This window comes from Chrysemys picta, chromosome 2, assembly GCF_011386835.1.
Source record: "Chrysemys picta bellii isolate R12L10 chromosome 2, ASM1138683v2, whole genome shotgun sequence".
NCBI classification, from domain to species: Eukaryota; Metazoa; Chordata; order Testudines; family Emydidae; genus Chrysemys; species Chrysemys picta.
The window spans coordinates 126088186-126109119 of record NC_088792.1 but is presented as its reverse complement, the minus strand read 5'-3'; positions in this window follow the sequence as shown (position 1 = coordinate 126109119).

Below are 20934 nucleotides of genomic sequence, written 5' to 3'. Positions count from 1 at the left end.
GCTTATTATTATATTTGCTCATTTTTAAATCTAGCAATAGCCTAAGTACCAAATGTATTTTCTTTCTTTTTGTTTTTAATTAAATTTACCTTTTTAAAGAACATGATTGGGTTTTTGTGTCCTAAGAGGTTCTCAGCTCTTCCCTGGAGGGGGGGGGGTGAAAGGGCTTGAGGGTACTTCACAGGGAGGAATTCTGAAGTGCGCCTTCCTGGGTCCAAAAGGGTTTTTTTTTTTTTGCATGTGCCTGACAGCAGCATCTACCCATCCAAGGTCAGAGAGAAGCTGTAACCTTGGGAGTTTAATACAAGCCTGGAGTGGCCAGTATTAATTTTTAGAATCCTTGCGGGCCCCCACTTCTGCACTCAAAGTGCCAGAATGGAGTATCAGCCTTGACACTGGGCCTTAAAAACCTCTAAGGATGGAGATTCTACCACCTCCCTAGATAACCTTTCCAGTGCTTCACCACCCTCCTAGTGAAAAAGTTTTTCCTAATATCCAACCTAGACCTCCCTCACCTCAACTTGAGACCATTGCTCCTTGTTCTGTCATCTGCCACCACTGAGAACAGCCTAGCTCCATCCTCTTTGGAACCCCACTTCAGGAAGTTGAAGGCTGCTATCAAATCCCGCCTCATTCTTCTTTTTTGTAGACTAAATAAGCCCAGTTCCCCCAGCCTCTCCTCATAAGTCATGTGCCCCAGATCCCTAGTCATTTTCGTTGCCCTCTGCTGGACTCTCTCCAATTTGTCCACATTCTTTCTGTAGTGGGGGCCCAAAACTGGATGCAGTATTCCAGATGTGGCCTCACATAGAGGGGAATAGAGGGGAATAATCACTTCCCTCGATCTGATTGCAATGCTCCTACTAATGTAGCCCAATATGCCGTTAGCCTTCTTGGCAACAAGGGCTGACTCATATCCAGCTTCTGATCCACTGTAATCCCCAGGTCCTTTTCTGCAGAACTGCTGCTTAGCCACTCGGTCCCCAGCCTGCAGCAGTGCATGGGATTCTTCCGTTCTAAGTGCAGGACTCTGCACTTGTCCTTGTTGAACCTCATCATAGAAGGCAATCAGGTTGGTCAGGCATGACTTTCCCTTGGTGAATCCATGTTGACTGTTCCTCATCACCTTCCTCTCCTCCAAGTGCTCTAAAATGAATTCCTTGAAGACCTGCTCCATGATTTTTCCAGGGACTGAGGTGAGTCTATATTCCCTGGATTCTCCTTCTTCCCTTTTTTAAAAGATGGGCACTATATTTGCCTTTTCCCATCATAGAATAATGTTTGGCTTTTTGCTACAGTGTTACAAACTTGACTCATATTTAATTTGTGATCCTCTATGACCCCCAGATCCCTCTCTGCAGTACTCCTTCCTAGACAGCAGTGGTGTTACTAGCCTGGGACATTTGAGTGGGCCCTGATTTCAGGTGGGAGAGCAATGATAGAGGGCGGGGGCAGGAGGGATTGGGGGGCCCACCTCCGTCCTAGCATTTCAGGCCATCCGGCCTTGTGATGTGTGATGGTCACTCTGGCCAGGCCCCCCCCAGAAACCCATGCACGCACCCAGCTCCGGGAGGAGACGCTGCTCAATAGCGTGCACAGATCACGCTCCCAGAGGTGGCAGGCCTATGTTTTTTGAAGATCAGTACCACCTGGTCGGCTGGCTGGCCTCTTCCTGCTGTGGCGTGCTCATCAGGCGCTCCACTGCTGTGCCACTACTGTCCCTCCCTCTCTGGTTGGGCCCAGGGGTGTGTGCACCCAGCATGCAGCATTCTACAGGTTTGGGCGAGGCTAGCACTGGGGCCAGAGCAGAGCCTGAGCTGGGGGTAAGGGACTGGATGGGGGTAGGTAAGTTGCAGCCCACCCAAGCCCACGTATAGCTATGCCTCGGTAAGCAGTCATTTCCCATTTTGTATGTGTGCAACTGATTGTTCTTTCCAAAGTGGAGTACTTTGCATTTGTCCTTATTGAATTTCATCCTGTTTCATCCTGTTTACTTCAGACCGTTTTGCCACTTTTGTCCCGATCATCTGGAAAGCACCTTCTAGCTTGGTATCATCTGCAAACTTTATGAGTGTACTCTGTATGCCATTATCTAAATCATTGACGAAGATATTGAACAGGACCAGACCCAGAATTGATCCCACTTGTTATGGCCTTCCAGCTTGACTGTGAACCACTGGTAAGTACTCTCTGGAAATGGTTTTCCAACCAGTTATGCACCACCTTATAGTAGCTCCATCTAGGTTGCATTTCCATAGTTTGTTTATGAGACGGTCATGCCAGACAGTAGCAAAAGCCTTACTAAAGTCAAGATATACCACATCTAACTCTTCTCCCCTATCCACAAGGCTTGTTACCCTGTCAAAGAAAGCTGTTAGGTTAGTTTGACCAGATTTGTTCTTGTTCTTAACTGATGCAGCAAGCCCGGATGTGCTAGGGCTATGAACTCCCAAGCCTAGAGGTGCCAGAGGTCAGCCCTGGCAAGCCCCAGCACTAATTAAGCACTGGAAAATTTGTCTGTCCTTCTGGGCACACAGAGGAAATGTATGAAGGCACTGGAGGACTATCAGCACACAAGTGAATTAGCCTGTGCCCTCACTGCATAATGGGCAGTTACCAGCCTGAGTGAAAGTGAAACCCATGCTTTAACCCAGGCTGTAACTAGAAAGTCTGGACTGAGAGCAGCACTATACTCAATTGAGGGAGTTTTGTGTGTGGATAAAAGCAGTATTCCAGGTGTGGCCTCACCAGTGCTGAATAGAGGGGAATAAAAGCCTGAGCTAATTGCATAAAAGCCTGAACTAACTGCAGTGAGAGGCTAGCAAAAATGTAAATCTCTCATACAATATGTTACCATCCTGGAGGGTTGAAGGGTAGAAAATGTTATGCCTACATGTTAAAAAGGTGTGATAAAGCTTGTACATGATCAATTGATTGAAATGATAATTAAAAATGGAATAATAAAACAATTGAAAGATCATGATCTGAAGGGTCTAACCAGTACCACTCTGCAAAGAAAAATAGAGCCTCACGAATTGCTTAGAAAATTTTGAACTTTTCAATAAAGAAGAAACCGATGACAATTTATTTTGACTTTCAAAGGGCCTTTGACAATATCCCTCACAAGATGTTATTAAAGAAACTAAGTAGTCATGAAATTAGATGCAAAGTGATGTCATGGATCAAAAATTGTCTAAGAGACAGAAAACAGAAAGAAGGAATAAATAATCAAATTTCATCATGGGAGAACATTAACGGGGTGTCACAAGATTCCACTTTAGCATGAGTATTGTTTAATATATTTACTAATAATCTGAAAAAGGGGCGAGCAGTCAGGTGACAAAATTGGCATACAGTACACAATTATTTAGTTTTGTCAAGTCCAGACAAGACTGTGTGGAATTTCAGAAGGACCTCGTAAAGCTAGTGAATTGGTAGCATGAGGGCAGATAAATTGAGTGTTGACAAATCCAAGCTATTACCCCTTGCAGGGAAACATTTGAACTATTCATACACCTTCCAGGGTTCTAAATTAACTACCAACTTAGAGAAAGGATTTGGGAATCTCCGTGGACTCTTCAGCTCGACATGTGACACAAATGAAATGGGGAATAATATGGAAAATATTATATACCTCATTGGTTGGTCATACTGTGAGATGAGTTGTTCAGTACTGTCACCTCATCTTCAGATCCTTTTGGGAAAGGATATTGAAGAATTAGAGGGGACTCAGAGATGAGTGCTAAGAATGATTAGGGGTACGAATAAACCCTCATGTGGGAAGAAACTGAAAAGATTTAGATTGTTTACTTTAGAGAGAAGATGAATATGAAAATAATGAGTGGCACAGAGAAGGTAGACCAGGAACTTTTATTCACCTTGCCTTATACTACAAGATCAAGTGGACAGTCAATGAAATTGAAAAGTGGCAAATTCATAAGAACATAAGAATGGCCATACTGGGTCAGACCAAAGGTCCATCTAGCCCAGTATCCTGTCTACTGACAGTGGCCAATGCCAGGTGCCCCAGAGGGAGTGAACCTAACAAGTAATGATCAAGTGATCTCTCTCCTGCCATCTCCACCCTCTGACAAACAGAGGCTAGGGACACTATTCCTTACCCATCCTGGCTAATAGCCATTAATGGATTTAACCTCCATGAATTTATCCAATTCTCTTTTAAATGCTGTTATAGTCCTAGCCTTCACAACAACCTCAGGCAAGGAGTTCCACAAGTTGATTGTACACTGTGTGAAGAAGAAATTCCTTTTATTTGTTTTAAACCTGCTGCCCATTAATTTCATTTGGTGGCCCCCTAGTTCTTGTATTATGGGAACAAGTAAATAACTTTTCCTTATTTACTTTTTCCACATCACTCATGATTTTATATACCTCTATCATATCCCCCCTTAGTCTCCTCTTTTCCAAGCTGAAAAGTTCTAGCCTCTTTAAGCTCTCCTCATATGGGACCCGTTCCAAACCCCTAATCATTTTAGTTGCCCTTCTCTGAACCTTTTCTAATGCCAGTATATCTTTTTTGAGATGAGGAGACCACATGTGTACGCAGTATTCAAGATATGGGCATACCATGGATTTATATAAGGGCAATAAGATACTCTCCGTCTTATTCTCTATCCCCTTTTTAATGATTCCTAACATCCTGTTTGCTTTTTTGACCGCCGCTGCACACTGTGTGGATGTCTTCAAAAAACTATCCATGATGACTCCAAGATCTTTTTCCTGATTTGTTGTAGCAAAATTAGCCCCCGTCATATTGTATGTATAGTTGGGGTTATTTTTTCCAATGTGCATTACTTTACATTTATCCACATTAAATTTCATTTTGTTGCCCAATCACTTAGTTTTGTGAGATCTTTTTGAAGTTCTTCACAGTCTTCTTTGGTCTTGACTATCTTGAGCAGTTTAATATCATCTGCAAACTTTGCCACCTCACTTTTTATCCCTTTCTCCAGATCATTTATGAATAAGTTGAATAGGATTGGTCCTAGGACTGACCCTTTGGGAACACCACTAGTTACCCCTCTCCATTCTGAGAATTTACCATTTATTCCTACCCTTTGTTCCCTGTCTTTTAACCAGTTCTCAATCCATGAAAGGACCTTCCCTTTTATCCCATGACAACTTAATTTACGTAAGAGCCTTTGGTGAGGGACCTTGTCAAAGGCTTTCTGGAAATCTAAGTACACTATGTCCACTGGATCCCCCTTGTCCACATGTTTGTTGACCCCTTCAAAGAACTCTAATAGATTAGTAAGACACAGTTTCCCTTTACAGAAACCGTGTTGACTTTTGCCCAGCAATTTATGTTCTTCTATGTGTCTGACAATTTTATTCTTTACTATTGTTTCAGTTAATTTGCCCGGTACTGACGTTAGACTTACTGGTCTGTAATTGCTGGGATCACCTCTAGATCTCTTTTTAAATATTGGCGTTACATTAGCTAACTTCCAGTCATTGGGTACAGAAGCTGATTTAAAGGACAGGTTAGAAACCATAGTTAATAGTTCCGCAACTTCACATTTGAGTTCTTTCAGAACTCTTGGGTGAATGCCATCTGGTCCCAATGACTTGTTACTGTTATGTTTATCAATTAATTCCAAAATCTCCTCTAGCGACATTTCAATCTGTGACAATTTCTCAGATTTGTCTCCTATAAAGGACGGCTCAGGTTTTGGAATCTCCCTAACATTCTCAGCCGTGAAGACTGAAGCAAAGAATCCATTTAGTTTCTCCGCAATGACTTTATCATCTTTATTCAAAATTGATATAAAGAAATGTCCCTTCAGGCCACTCCGACAATGCCAGAAATGTTCAGGAACAAAGCAGGGGGATATTGCTCGGAGAGGAATGTGGTTAGATGTTCAGCTGCGTGTGTGTGTTCTCCCAGTGTGCTGCCCCAGCTCTGCACAGACAGCTGGCACAGCAGACCTCGAGCGAACCGCCTAATGACCACAAGATCCATTAAAGTACAAAGGCGCCAGGCCAGATTTATTGTTGACAAAGCACGGTAATAGCACTTGGTAGACTCTATGAGGATACTAATACATGTATGCCTGTGATAGTAGACGCAGCTCAGTGAATGGCAGGACTTTCCATTCCCTCCCTCGGCAGGGGAAAGATACTCCCTCTCAGATACACCTTTATAGCCTGATAGAAACAAGTTAGTACCTCTCCTCTGACATAGTTAGTCACTGTTTCCCGACGTTGCTAGTTATCACCTTCTACATGTTGGTTCAATCAAAACATCTCTATTATGTACTGTCATCCTGACCTTATATTTTAGAAGGGTTCAGTGTGTTCCTGTTATTCTTGGCTAATGTTTTTGTACCATCCTTGATATCAGGATGTTCTGGTACCACTTGATATCGGGATGTGTTTGCATGAGTATTCTGTGACTAGGACTTCTGAGGAATGTGTATGTCTGCAATATCAGCCCTGTTCTTGCCAGATTCTGTGAGCAGGTCCTGCCTCATTCCAGGCTTCTGATACAAGGGCTTATGTCTCAGGCTCTCTTCCTACTACAAGGAGCTAGAGACATTAGTCTGCCCCTATGGGCACATTTCCATCCATGCAACCCCCTTTTCTATTGTCCCCCATCCTCAGTAATGACCCTTTTCCCTCAGAAACCTTCACCTTTCTCAGTACTTCTCCTGATGATCTGACTTGCCTCCTCTGGTTCATCAGAATTCTCATACTATAGGCAAGGTTGCTGAGGTTCCCCAGGCTTCTCCTTCTGGCAATCTGCCTCAGGTTTACTGGCAGGGAGACACATCTGACGAGGCTGAGGAGAGGCATTACATAGGGCATTGTATTCGAAGGTGTGGATGTTGTGATGAATGGTGAACATGAGATCAGTAAATTCAAAAAATCCACCTGGTAGAGATATGAAATATCCCTGCAAAGTAATTAACAACAATACAGCATCACAGGATGGACTGTTTCCCCAAAACTCTGACACCAACAGAGTTAAAGAAGTTGGACAAAGATATGTGCAGCTAGAAATGTGCAAAATCCCTGGTAAGTATCCTGTAAGGGAAGAATTTAAATAAACCAGACAAGTTACAGACAAGGATTTGGCTGTATTCCTCAAGGCTGAGACCATTAATGAACATGATACAGCCAGTTAATTTGTGTGAGTATATGACAGAGAAAATATGTTTAAAACTGACCTTAGGCTATAATGTTACAGTAGCCTAATTATTTTAGCAGCGATATCTCAGTTAAGGCTTGCTTCAAGTGGTCGAGGGGAAAAATAAAAGGTTTTAAATGTTCTAAATAGTCTCTAATCCTGCTATTTTAGCTTGTGTCTACTCATAAATTGCTCCCCCCCCTTTGCCTGGAAGAAACAAAGGTTGAGTGGCCAGTCATACATTTATAGTAACAAGCAAATAGAGTTATTAGTAGACAAATAATTTCAAATATTGAATAAATCTGTAAAAGTCAAAATTTGTTCATGAAACAATTTATGAGTAGAATTGCAAAGTTCATTGAATGTTTTGTTCAATATACACAGCTGTCCTACAGAAGAGATTAAAAAGGAAATATGAATGGAAGAATTTAAATGGTCTTCAATTGGTCTTAATTGTTCACAGCAATTTACTGATGAATGAATTTGTATTCTCTGTCTACAATGTGTGTGCATCTTTCATCTCTTTTATTATATATATGGATCATTGGGGGTTAATAGAACTCTTAGGGATTTTAGGCATATGAAATGGAGAATAAACCTGCAATGAAACTTTATTGATGAACACAGTCAGGTTAGTACATATGTATGTGACATTGACTTTATGGGGAAAATATCTTAATAGCTAAAAAAACACATATTCAGTGTTTAATAGAATAAAATCTTATAAATGAGACATTCAGAGAAGTCAGCATTCTAAGAGCAAGAGACTCTGGAGAATGCAACATAAAGGATACAGCACAGTGGCAAATGAGAACTATGGCAAAATAGACAAAAGAAGCAGAGGTTGGTCAATGACAGTTCAATTGTCAAAAAGGTTCTGAATACTTTGAAATGATGATGATGAAGCTATATATAAGAGTACAGGATCAAGACAACAAGCAGAACAACGCAGCCTCAGATCAGAGAGAGAAAATTGAACATGAACAAGAAAGACTACTTAGAGATTCTTAAGAAGTTAGAACAGTGTGCAGGTCTGGTTCTGAATCTTTTATGGTTTACGGTCAAACTGATAAAAACCTGAATTTATGTCCCATAGGAAATTCTGAGATTTTGATAATTGTTTTCCCTAAACTGTGATGAATAGTCAAACTATCAAAATGCTTTGTAAAAATGAATTAATAACGCAGAAAAGGCAAGAATGTTCAATAAATGTTTTTGTTCCATGTTTCGAAAAAAAAAACAGATGATGTAGTCAGGGTTAATGATGACACTCTTTCTATTCCAACAGTCACTCATGACGATGCTAAACAGCAGCTGCTAAAGTTAGCAGGTCCAGATAACTTGCATCCAAGGGTTTTAAAATTGCTGGCTGAGGAGCTTGCTGCACCATTAATGTTGGTTTTAAATAAGTCTTGGAAAATTAGGGAAGTTCCAGAAGTCTGGAAGAAAGCTCATGTTGTACCAATATTTTAAAGGGTAAATGAGATGACCTGGATAATATAGCCTGTCAGTCTAACATTGATCCTGGGCAAGATAATGGAGTGGCTGATACAGGACTTGATTAATAAAGAATTAAGGAAGGGTAATATAATGACAATTAACCTGGGTTTATGGAAAATAGAGTCTATCAAAATATTTTGATATATTTTTAGATGATTGATTTGATTGATAATGTTAATAGTGGTAATGTAATATACCTAGACTTCCATAAGGCATATGACTTGGTATCACACAATATTTTGATTAAAAAACTAGAATGACACAAACATGACACACATTAAAGGGATTAAAAACTGGCTAATTGATAGGTCTCTAAATGTAACTGTAAATGGGAAATCATAATCAAGGGGGTATTTTAGTGGGGACCTGAGGGGACCTGTTGTTAGCCCTGTGCTATTTAACATTTTTATTAATGACTTGGAAGATAATATAAAATTATTACTGACAAAGTTTGCAGAAGACACAAAGATTGGGAAAGTAGTAAATATTGAAGAGGACAGGTCACTCTTACAAAGTAATCTGGATTACTTCATAAACTGAGCACATATTAAAATGGCTAAATGTAAATGTATACACCTAGGAACAAAGAATGTAGAGCTTACTTACAAGATTGGGGAGACATTGTGGCTACACACATACCAGCCATGGTTTTCACAGGTCAATTTATGTGAAGCTGTGGTTTTCTTTGTTGTCCTCTGGCATAGATGGTAGGGATATAGATGTGGCCCTTGATGCTACGTGGTGTGTTGGCAAGTATAGGGTGCTGCCGCGATGGAGTTTTCTATTGATTGCAAAGGGTGGAGCATCTGGGATTTTAGACCTGTAGGCCAAACAGGGTCACTATCATTTGTGTTTGCTGCCTGAGAAGATCCGTTATCAAAGAATCATAGAATATCAGGGTTGGAAGGAACCTCAGGAGGTCATCTAGTCCAAACCCCTGCTCAAAGAAGGACCAATTCCCAATTAAATCATACCAGCCAGGGCTTTCTCAAGCCTGACCTTAAAAACCTCTAAGGAAGGAGATTCCACCACCTCCCTAGGTAACCCAGTCCAGTGCTTCACCACCCTTCTAGTGAAAAAGTTTTTCCTAATATCCAACCTAGACCTCCCCCACTGCAACTTGAGACCATTACTCCTTATTCTGTCATCTGCTACCACTGAGAACAGTCTAGATCCATCCTCTTTGGAAGCCCCTTTCAGGCAGTTGAAAGCAGCTATCAAATCCCTCCTCATTCTTCTCTTCTGCAGACTAAATAATCCTAGTTCCCTCAGCCTCTCCTCATAAGTCATGTGCTCCAGACCCCTAATCATTTTTGTTGCCCTCTGCTGGACTCTTTCCAGTTTTTCCAAATCCTTCTTGTAGTGTGGGGCCCCAAACTGGACACGGTACTCCAGATGAGGCCTCACCAATGCTGAATAGAGGGGAATGATAACGTCCATCTATCTGCTGGCAATGTTCCTACTTATGCAGCCCAAAACGCCGTTAGCCTTCTTGGCAAAAAGAGCACACTGTTAACTCATATCCAGTTTCTCGTCCACTGTCTAGGTCCTTTTCTGCAGAACTGCTGCCTAGCCACTCAGTCCCTAGGCTGTAGCAGTGCATGGGATTCTTCCATCCTAAGTGCATAACTCTGCACTTGTCCTTGTTGAACCTCATCAGATTTCTTTTAGCCCAATCCTCTAATTTGTCTAGGTCCCTCTGTATCCTGTCCCTATCTTCCAGCGTATCTACCACTCCTCCCAGTTTAGTGTTATCTGCAAACTTGCCGAGGGTGCAATCCACGCCATACTCCAGATCATTAATGAAGATATTGAACAAAATTATGTCCTCGTGCATCTCCCACTCCTTTTCCTGGGCCTTTCTCCTGTCCCCTTTTTCCTTCTTCATGCTGTCTTCCATGTCAGCTCTCCAGGCCCTTTGTTTGTGATCCAGTGCAGCACTGGCTTGTAGGATCTCACTGACCATTCCCTCTCTAGTCCTCTTTCTCCACCTCAGAGAATCAGGCATTCTGCAGGTGTGGAGGGAGTAACCCTCAAGTCTGCCATACCAGAGGTGGCTGATAAAAACAGAAAGATGTACTACTACATATTACTGATAGTGTGTGTATGACTACACACAGTCATAACAGAAAAGGAAAGATAAATTTCAAAACTCCCTTCCTTGATTGTCATAAAAACTTTTAATAAGACATACTTATTTACACTTCAGTTTTGGAGCACCTATGCACAGCACCACTCTCCAGCCCCAGTCATGGTGAATATGGCCTGCCAAGGGTGGGAGGTGGGGGGAAGGAATTTCGGTTGCATGAAACAATAAAATTTCAGACTCTGTTCCGTGGGTAAAGATATAGGGGATCAGCCCTGCATATTAGTGCTATTTTCCACAGGCATTGGGGATTTCATTTGTAAAGGTAAAAAAGGCACAGAGAGCTCAGCCGCTACCTTTGTCCCAAAGCCACCCAGCCCTGCATGCCACTAGCCGATTTACTGTGATGGTGCCAGCCAAACTCACCATGGAGCAGTGTGGGAAAGTGTTTTGCCACAGTGGAAGAAACAGAGTAGATATCCCTAGAAAACTTTGGGAGAGGATTGGAAAGAATCTCCATGAAAGTTTCATCAAAATCACAGAGGAGCGGCTGGTTCTGGTCCCAAGAAACAAGCAGTGATTGCTGGGATTGCATCATTATGCAGTTATGGGATGATGATCAGTGATTGCGGAACTTTTGTATGTGAAAGGCCACTTTCCAGGAACTGTGTGTCCCCAGCTTTGCAGTGCTGCGACATTAAAATGAAAGCGAGTGGCGATCATTGTGTGGAAGCTTGCAACGCCAGACTGACCAGTGTCTTTGGGGAATCAATTTGGAGTTGGTAAATCCACCATGGGAGCTGTTGTGATCCAAGTGTGCAGGACTATTAATCAACTTCTACTAAGAAGGGTAGTGACTCTTGGCAATGTGCAGGACATACTGGATGGTTTTGCTGCGATGGGGTTCCCCCTAACTGGGGTGGGACAATAGATGACAGGCATATCCCTATCTTGGCACCAGACCATCTTGCCAAAGAGTACATAAACCATAAGAGATACTTTTCAATCATGTTGCAAGTGCTGGTGGATCACCTTGGGTGTTTTACCAAAATCAGCATTGGATGGTCTGGAAAGGTGCATGATGCCCTCTTCTTTAAGAACACAGGTCTATTCATAAAGCTGCAAGCAGGGTCTTTCTTTACTCAGTGCAAAATAACCATTGGTAATGTTGAAATGCCCATAGTGATCCTGGGAGACCCAGCCTACTTCTTGCTCCCATGGCTCATGAAGCTGTGCACTGGACACCTGGACAGTAGCAAGGAACGGTTTAAGAATAGGCTTAGTAGTGGTTGAATGTGTCTTTGGATGTTTAAAGGGTTCCTGGCACAGTTTGCTTACTAAGTTAGACCTCAGTGAAAACAATATCCCAATTGTTATTGCTGCCTGCTGTGTGCTTCATAATATCTGTGAGGCAGAGGGAGAGAATTTTCTGCAGGTGTGGGGCATGGAGGCAGATAGGCTGTCTGCTGATTTTGAGCAGCCGGATACTAGGGCAATAAGAAGAGCTCAGTGTGTAGCACTGTGTCTCAGGGAGGCTTTGAAAACCCAATTTAGTAATGATCTACAGTAATGTGAGCTGATTCTTGAGTTGTGACTTCCCATACTGTGAACCTTGCTATGCCTGCTGGGTTTCTCTCTCCAGCTAATCCCCTCCATTTCACCAGTTTCCCTGTACCCCCCTTCCCCCATGGTGTGAAGTAATAAATATTATTTCATTATCAGGACCTTGATTTACTGCACAAACATATTGGAAGTGTAGGCTCAGGAAAGGAATGTAACCTTGGATAGTCAGTAGAATACAATTGTGAGGAGAAAAAATATAGTGGCCCTGCCTGTCAAAGATCATCATATGTGTGCTTTTTACTGCTAGTACCCTCCACTGACTTTGAATGGAAGGGATACAGCATTTTGCCCCTCGGCTCCTGGAATATTTCGGAGAGGGAGAGGAGGAAAATGGTGATGCAGGAATGCCATTCTGCAGCGGTTGCAGAGGGAATCTAGCCTCAAGGTGTTTCGCCAGAAGGTCTACCAGATGCCTCAACCTGCCTGTTTGCTCCTTCACAATCCCCAGGATCTCTTGCTGCATGCCACACTCATGTTCCTGGGCTTCTCTCCTGCTAGCAATGTCCATGACCAGTTTTTCATACAGAGAAATTATCCGTGCTCTCTGCTCAGTATCAGCTGTCTCTGCTCCACACCAAACAGAAGGGGATTTGAATCTAGGTTTCCCACATTCTAGATGAGGGCTTTAACCACAGAGGTAAGCATCTTTCCAGGGGGCTTAAGTGTGCCCTTTAGACCTTGAAGGCAAGATAAGCAGAGGAATGCCTAGTTTGCAAATGCCACCGGGGCTTAGATGTGAGTTTGGCACTGAGCTACTGTGCAGTGTCAATATTAGGACATTACCAGTGCAGTGTCATAAGTGAAATCCCTTCAAGCTACATGGAAACTTTCTAAAGACACCATAATAGAGGCTCAATTTAAATGTATACCCCAGATTAAAACTCATAGTAAGAGTATGAAAAAAGGGCCACGATGGCTAAACAACAAAGTAAAAGAAGCAGACAAAAAAGCATCCTGTAAAAAAAAAAAAAAAAGGAAGTTAAATCCTAGTGAAGCAAATAGAAAGGAGCATAAACTCTGGCCAATAAAGTGTAAAAATATAATTAGGAAGGCCAAAAAAGAATGTGAAGAACAGCTAGCCAAAGACTCAAACTAACAGCAATTTTTTTTTTTGAGTATATCAGAAGCAGGAAGCCTGCTAAACAACTAGTGGGGCCACTGGATGACTGAGATACTAAAGGAACACTCAAGGAAGAGAATACCATTGTGGAGAAACTAAATGATTTTTTTGCATCAGTCTTCATGGCTGAGGATGTGAGGGAGATTCCCAAACCTGAGCCATTCTTTTCAGGTGACAAATCTGAGGAACTGTCCCAGATTGAGATGTCATTAAAGGAGATTTTGGAACAAATTGATAAACTTAAGAGTAATAAGTCACCAGGACCAGATGGTATTCACTCAAGAGTTTTGATGGAACTCAAATGTGAAACTGAAGAACTATTAACTGTATACTGTAACCTATCATTTAAATCAGCTTCTGTATCAAATGACTGGAGAATAGCTAATGTGATGCCAATTTTTAAAATGGACTCCAGAGGTGATCCCAGCAATTACAGGCCAGTAAGCCTCACTTCTGTATTGGGAAAACTGGTTGAAACTATAGTAAAGAACAGAATTATCAGCAGGGCCGGCTCCAGCATTTCTGCTGCCCCAAGCAAAAAAAAAAAAGCCGCAATCGCGACCGGCGGCAGCAATTGGGGAAGGAAAAAAAAAAAGCCGCGATTGGCGGCGGCGGCAGGTCCTTCACTCCAAGAGGGAGTGAAGGACCTGCCGCCCCCGAATTGCCGCACGTGCCGCCCCTTTCCCTTGGCCGCCCCAAGCTGCTTGTTAAGCTGGTGCCTGGAGCCGGCCCTGATTATAGATGAATAAGAGTTGTTGGGAAGAGTCAACATGTTTTTTTTAAAGGAAAATCATGCCTCACCAATCTACTAGAATTCTTTGAGGGGGTCCACAAGCATGTGGACAAGGGGGATACAGTGGATGTAGTGTACTTAGATTTTCAGAAAGTCTTTGACAAGGTCCCTCACCAAAGGCTCTTAAGCAAAGATAGCAGTCATGGGATAAGAAGGAAGCTCTTCTCATGAATCAGTAACTGGTTAAAAGATAGGAAATAGAGGGTAGGAATAAATGGCCAGTTTTCAGAATGGAGAGACCCCAGGGGTTTGTCCTGGGACCAGTGATTTTCAACATATTTGTAAACGATCTGGGAAAAGTGGTAACAGTGAGGTGGCAAAATTTGCAGGTGATACAAAACTATTCAAGATAGTCCAAAGCAGACTGTGAAGACTTACAAAGGGGTCTCACAAAACTGGGTGACTGGACAAAAAAATGGCAGATGAAATTCAATGTTTATAAATGCAAAGTGATGCACATTGGAAAACATAATCCCACCTATAAATATAAAATAATGGGGTCTAAATTAGTTGTTACCGCTCAAGAAAGAGATGTTGGAGTCATTGTGGATATTCTCTGAAAACATCCACTCAATATGCAGCAGCAGTCAAAAAAGCTAACAGAATGTTGGAAACACTAGGAAAGGGATAGATAATAAGACAGAAAATATCATATTGCCTCTATATAAGTCCATGGTACGCTAACAACTTGAATACTGTGTTCAGATGTGGTTGCTCCATCTCAAAAAACATATATTGGAATTGGAAAAGGTTCAGAAAAGGGCATCAAAATTGATTAGGGGTATGGACCAGCTTCCATATGAGGAGAGATTAATAAGACTGGGATTTTTCATCTTGGAAAAGAGGCGACCAAAGATGGATATGATAGAGGTCTATAGACTCATGACTGGTGTGGAGAAAGTAAATAAGGAAGTGTTATTTACTCCTGCTCATAACACAAGAACTAGGGGTCACTCAATGAAATTAATAGGCAGCAGGTTTAAAACAAAGAAAAGGAAATATTTCTTCACACAAAGCACAGTTAACCTGTGGAACTCTTTGCCAGAGGATGTTGGAAAGCCAAGACTATGACAGGGTCCAAAAAGGAACTAGATAAGTTCATGGCGGATAGGTCCATAAATGGCTATTAGCCAGGATTAGCAGGGATGCAAAACCATGCTCTGAAATGTCCCTAGCCTCTGTTTGCCAGAAGCTGGGAATGGGTGACAGGGATGGATCACTTGATGATTACCTGTTCTGTTCTATCCCTCTGAAGCACCTGGCATTGGCAACCTCTCGGTGGACAGGACATTGGGCTAGATGGACCTTTGGTCGGACCCAGTATGGCCATTCTTATGTAGGAGGCTGTGTGCATGTCCAGACACTGAAATTCAGGTGCCTCAGGGACTTTTACTACAGAAACTTAGGCACTCAGGGACTTTAAGTGCCTCAGAGTTAGGTGGCAGCTGAGCAAGGGTTTTGTGAATGCTGGTGGTGTCTAAATGTTGGACTTTAGTCACTCAAAGTGGCAGTTCAGCACCTACGTCCCACTTGTGAATCCCACCCCCAGCGCATAAGACAAAAATGTACAGACACTTTCTCTCTTAATTCATCTCTAAACACACTTGTGTGTATGTGTCTACACATTCATACAGAAAAATCCACCAGCCCTGCCTGCTGGCCTTAAGAACTATATTATTGTAATGATATTATATGCTTTTGAATTGCTCTTGACTGGATAAAAATCCTAAGGCAGGTTTGAGTGGAGGGAGGAAGCTACTTCTCTCTCAAACTTTTGGGGGAGATTTTTTTAATATTTCAGAAAAATATTCCACATCTGGAACCGAAATTAAGATAGGTAAAACAAAGCATTACAGGCTAGAAATTTTGGAAACTTTCCCCCTGAAAGAGTGAATGCAGGTCTTAGCAGTTCCTGTAGGTGCAATGTATATTTTGGGGAGAAAATTTAATAGTGCCCTGGTAAAAGAACTATATTTAGATAAACAAAAGCTTGCTTGCAAACTGAATGTGAGTTAATGGAAAACATAGTTTGATAACAGAATGATTGGCTCTGATAAGATTTTATTACCCATATGCAATTATCTTTCTTTCATATATCTCCTTCTCAAAAAATGGGGATGAGCAAATATGAATTTATTACCGATGTTATGGTGGAGATTGAGGGGAAAGAACACTTCTACTCCTCATGCTGTTTGGAAAAACTTGGAGTTGCTATAAGATCAGCGATGGAAAATTTGCCTGTAATGCCTCGTTTCCCTCTCTCCCTCTTCTTTGATGTCATAATGGTAAAAAGTGGATTTCCTTAAAGCCAAGAAAAACTTTACATTAAAAAAGTTAATAGCACCCTTAAAATACAATTATGTCTCTGTGGTGGGCACTGCTGCAAGTTACTCCTAAAGGGAGGGAGAAAAATACCCAGTCTAAAAAGAACAAAAGGAAGGGTTTCTTTTAATTTTGAAAAAAGAAAATGAAAGGGTAGATCTCTTAGCATCAAGTGGGCAGGGCACTGAAAGAAGTAGCACACAGCTGATTTCCAACAGCAGCAGGAGGGAGAGGGAATGAGGCTTTTGACTCTTTCTCTCAGCATCCTGTGATTATCAGGTTGGCAGGAAGTGGATAGAAGCAGCCATAAGCTTGTTCCTGACATCTGCAGAAGCTAGTGAATTACAGCTAGATCAAAAGCCAGCTGACGTCACCAGAAAGACTTCCTCTTGCTTCAGTGAGTTTGGATTAAAGACCTTAAAATTGGTTTTAAACTTTGCTCTTTCAGTATTCTTCAAATGTGAAGTGGGTTCCAAAAAGTAAGTTCAAAAGTTGTTTGCAACTGTAAATCAAGTAGTTAGTTGTATAAAGTCTATAGTTTTTAGATGCAATATTAGAGGGTGGTTTGAGGGCCATTTTTAAAATTTGGCTCTAAACAGTATATGTAAAATATTTATTTTTCATATAATAGTTTTATATTAATCACAAAATATATTTCGCAGGCCGATTGTAATTTTATTGAACCAACTCACATTAGCCTAACCATAGTGGAAGTAAAGGCTTTTGCTAATTTTGTGACCTTTGAGTGCAAGCATCAACCAGCTCGTATTAGATACCTACCCAGCTTTAATATCTAGAGTGCCTATAATATTTGCCTCTAGGGTTTGTGATGTAGTGGGCACAGCTCTCAACACTAATCAATTCCTTTGTACATTGGATCAAGATCAGTTCTATTTGAATGAGAGGGGGAGGGGTTACATTATTATATTAAAGGGTCTAATCAGTGCTTAAACTTTATTAAATTTAGTTTTTGTGCTATAATCACAGAGAGCTCATATAGCATTCATAGTGCTAAACTTTTATCTAAGTTCAAATATTACATTTTAAAGATCTCATATTTACCTGTTGGTGAAAACTGCGGCCTGTATTATAGTATAAAGTGTTTAGATTAAGACTGAAGCAGGCCCTCTAGGATTTTAGTCATTTAATCTTTCTTTATTCAGTTTTGGGATTCAATTATTTAAAAAATTTTCAGGACAATATAATGCAGAATTATGAATTTACACCAGGTCTCTATTCTCAACTGTTCAACAAAAATTTGAAGAATGCTGTAGTTAAAAGAAAATAACCCTTTAGTTTTTTTTTCTGGTCTACAAGGTGCAAGTCTGTGTGGATTCCTGGTCACTCACTGTATAAAGATCAGAATAAAGTAGAGCTTTATTGAATGCAAGCATATTCTATTCAATAATTAAATAAGGTTTTTTTTGGCCTTATTCACATCTGTTGTAAATATCTCTAGATCCAAATCCTCCTGGCCTTACTCAGGTGAGTAATCTTACTGAGGTAAGTGGAGCTATTCACCTAAATAAGTCCATCAGGACTTGTCTCACAATAGTTAATAAATACAATGTGTAACTAATTTGAATAATATATTCTTATTTAGGGAGCTGATAAAGCAAGAGACAAGTGAGGATACAATCCTTTGGGGAGGCAACAGAAAGTCTGAATAGATGAATGACAGAAGTAGATGTAGACAGGAAGGCTAGGAATGTCCAATCTGATAATATAAATCCTTATGCATTATTTTAGACCATGAAGCTTTGTTTTGTCCCACAGTGCCAGTCAGAATTGTGATGCTTTTATAACATCTGGAAAGAAACAGCAAGGACATCTTCCTTATGCTGTTATCTTGTGTGCTTTTACTCTCTCTCATTCTCTCCCCCCCATATATATATAAATAAAATACACACACACACACACACACACACACACAAACCCTCTCTAGGTTCTTTTAGTAAGAAGTCAAAAGGATTCTCAATCTTATCATTATCCTAGTCTTTTACAACTCCTTTATGTATGTTTAATAAAAGTAGCCACAAATAATTTTTGTAGTGAGTTATCAGAGAAATGCACACTTTTGTCTCAGAAGTACGGTGTTGTTTTTGAAACAAACATTTATTTCTTCAAATAAAGATGTGCAAAGGTGTTGGGCCTGTAAAAATAGGTCAGTTATAAAGATGTTTTGGCTCTACTTGAGTTATAACAAAGATGAATTTGGCCCACTGTGGCTACAGAGGGCAATCTTGATATTGTGAATGATAAATATAGTCAAAAATAAAGTTTAGTTCATTAGAAACTTAAGTTACACATTGCCAGCACTATAAATTCAACATCTGTCTTGTATTAAGTTCATAAATTATTGTCTTTTTGATACTCATATTATATGTACTTATTTTAAATACAAATAGTACTCCTTTGCTTGATATGTAATGGGTATTGTTTTGAAATAAAATGTAACTACAAAGTTTATTGTTTTTTTCTTATTGTAAAGTAGGATGTGTAATATTGTACTCCACTAGATTAAAAAGCAAAGAGTCAAAAACAGAGCTATAGCTAACTTCTAGGTTTTACTTGATGCAAACAATCACACTACAGTCAATTTAGATACTGTATTTGCGCTTGCATTTATAATTTTAGACTCTTCCAAGTCTACCAAAAGCCCTTTTTATGTGAAAAGCAGAATAAAGTCAAGTCCAATAAACAGTGAAGATGCAAATTTAATGTCAGTTTTAAATAGATGTGTATAAGGATTAATTACTTATAAAGTAAAACACAAGTTTTGACTATTGCAGACAGAAATCAAAATTGTGTGTATTGTTAATTTTTCATTGAGGAATACTTAGATTCAAAAAGTGCATTAGTCACTTTGAATATGTTTAATATTTTACAAGAAGTTGTTCTGCAAGAAAACAAATCATCGGTAATGAAAAACAATGTGCAGCTTATAAGTACTGTGACAAAGTTCCTCCTCTATCTTGGTGGGTCCTGCGCTTATTGGCGGATTTTCTTGCCTCAGAGATTCACCATGTGGGTTGGGGAACAGCCCAGAGACCTTCACCTCTGGAAGAACCCACAGTCCAGGTCAATTGGGAGGTTTGGGGGGAACCCGAGCCCGCCCTCTACTCCGGGTTCCAGCCCAGGGCCCTCTGGACTGCAGCTGTCTATAGTGCCTCCTGTAACAGCTGCATGACAGCTACAACTCCCTGGGCTACTTCCCCATGGCCTCCTCCAAACACCTTCCTTAATCTCACCACAGGACCCTCCTCCTGGTGTCTGATAACGCTTGTGCTCCTCAGTCCTCCAACAGCATACCCTCTCAGCTTCTTGCTCCCAGGTCCTCACACTCACACCACAAACTGAAGTGAGCTCCTTTTAAAACCCAGGTGCCCTGATTAGCCTGCCTTAATTGAGTCTAGCAGCTTCTTCTTAATTGGCTCCAGGTGTCCTAATTAGCCTGCCTGTCTTAACTGGTTCTAGCAGGTTCCTGATTATTCTAGTGCAGCCGCTTCTCTGGTCACTCAGGGAACAGAAAACTACTCATCCAGTGACCAGTATATTTGCCCTTGACCAGACTCCTGTACCCCACTGGTCTGGGACTGTCACAGTACTTAGTGTGCAAACTTTTGAGACATATGACCTTTGTTTCTTAGAAGCAATGTGGTTTGCCTTCTATCTAAAAAATATAGGGATGTTCTAAAATAATAATAATTAATAATACCTAGCTCTTATTTAGCAGTTTTATTTGTAGTTCTCAAAGGCCAAAATCCATATAGAGACAAGGTGCCACAGCCTTACCTTGGAAGTGCTGACATTTCTGCCATTGAAGTCCCCAAGGCAGCTACATTTGAGCCTGTGCACAGTTGTCTCAGTCTAGGCACCCGGGTGCCTATCTCATTCCTATGCCTCAGGGAGATTCTCAAACTAGGCATTCCTCTGCCTATCTTGCCTGCAGGGCTCAATCCAGTAGGTAACTTCCTTGATGGTAGGATTGCCAACTTTCTACTCACACAAAACCGAACACCCTTGTCCTGCCCCCTGCCCCACCCATCCTTCAAGGTCCCGCCCATGTCCTGCCCCTTCTCTGAGGTCCCACCCTCTGCTCACTCCAAATATTTAACAGTGAGGGGTAACTGATCATTGGAGAATTCACCATGATCCTTGGTAAATTGTTCCATCACTGGCAATTTTTAAAAATTAATTTAATTTTTTGGAAGATATGCTCTAGCTCAAATAGGAATCATTTCAGGAAGTTCTCTGGTCTGTGTTATATAGGAGGTCAGCCTGGATAATCACAGTGGTCCCTTCTGGTCTTAGAATCTATGAATCATTGCACCAACTCC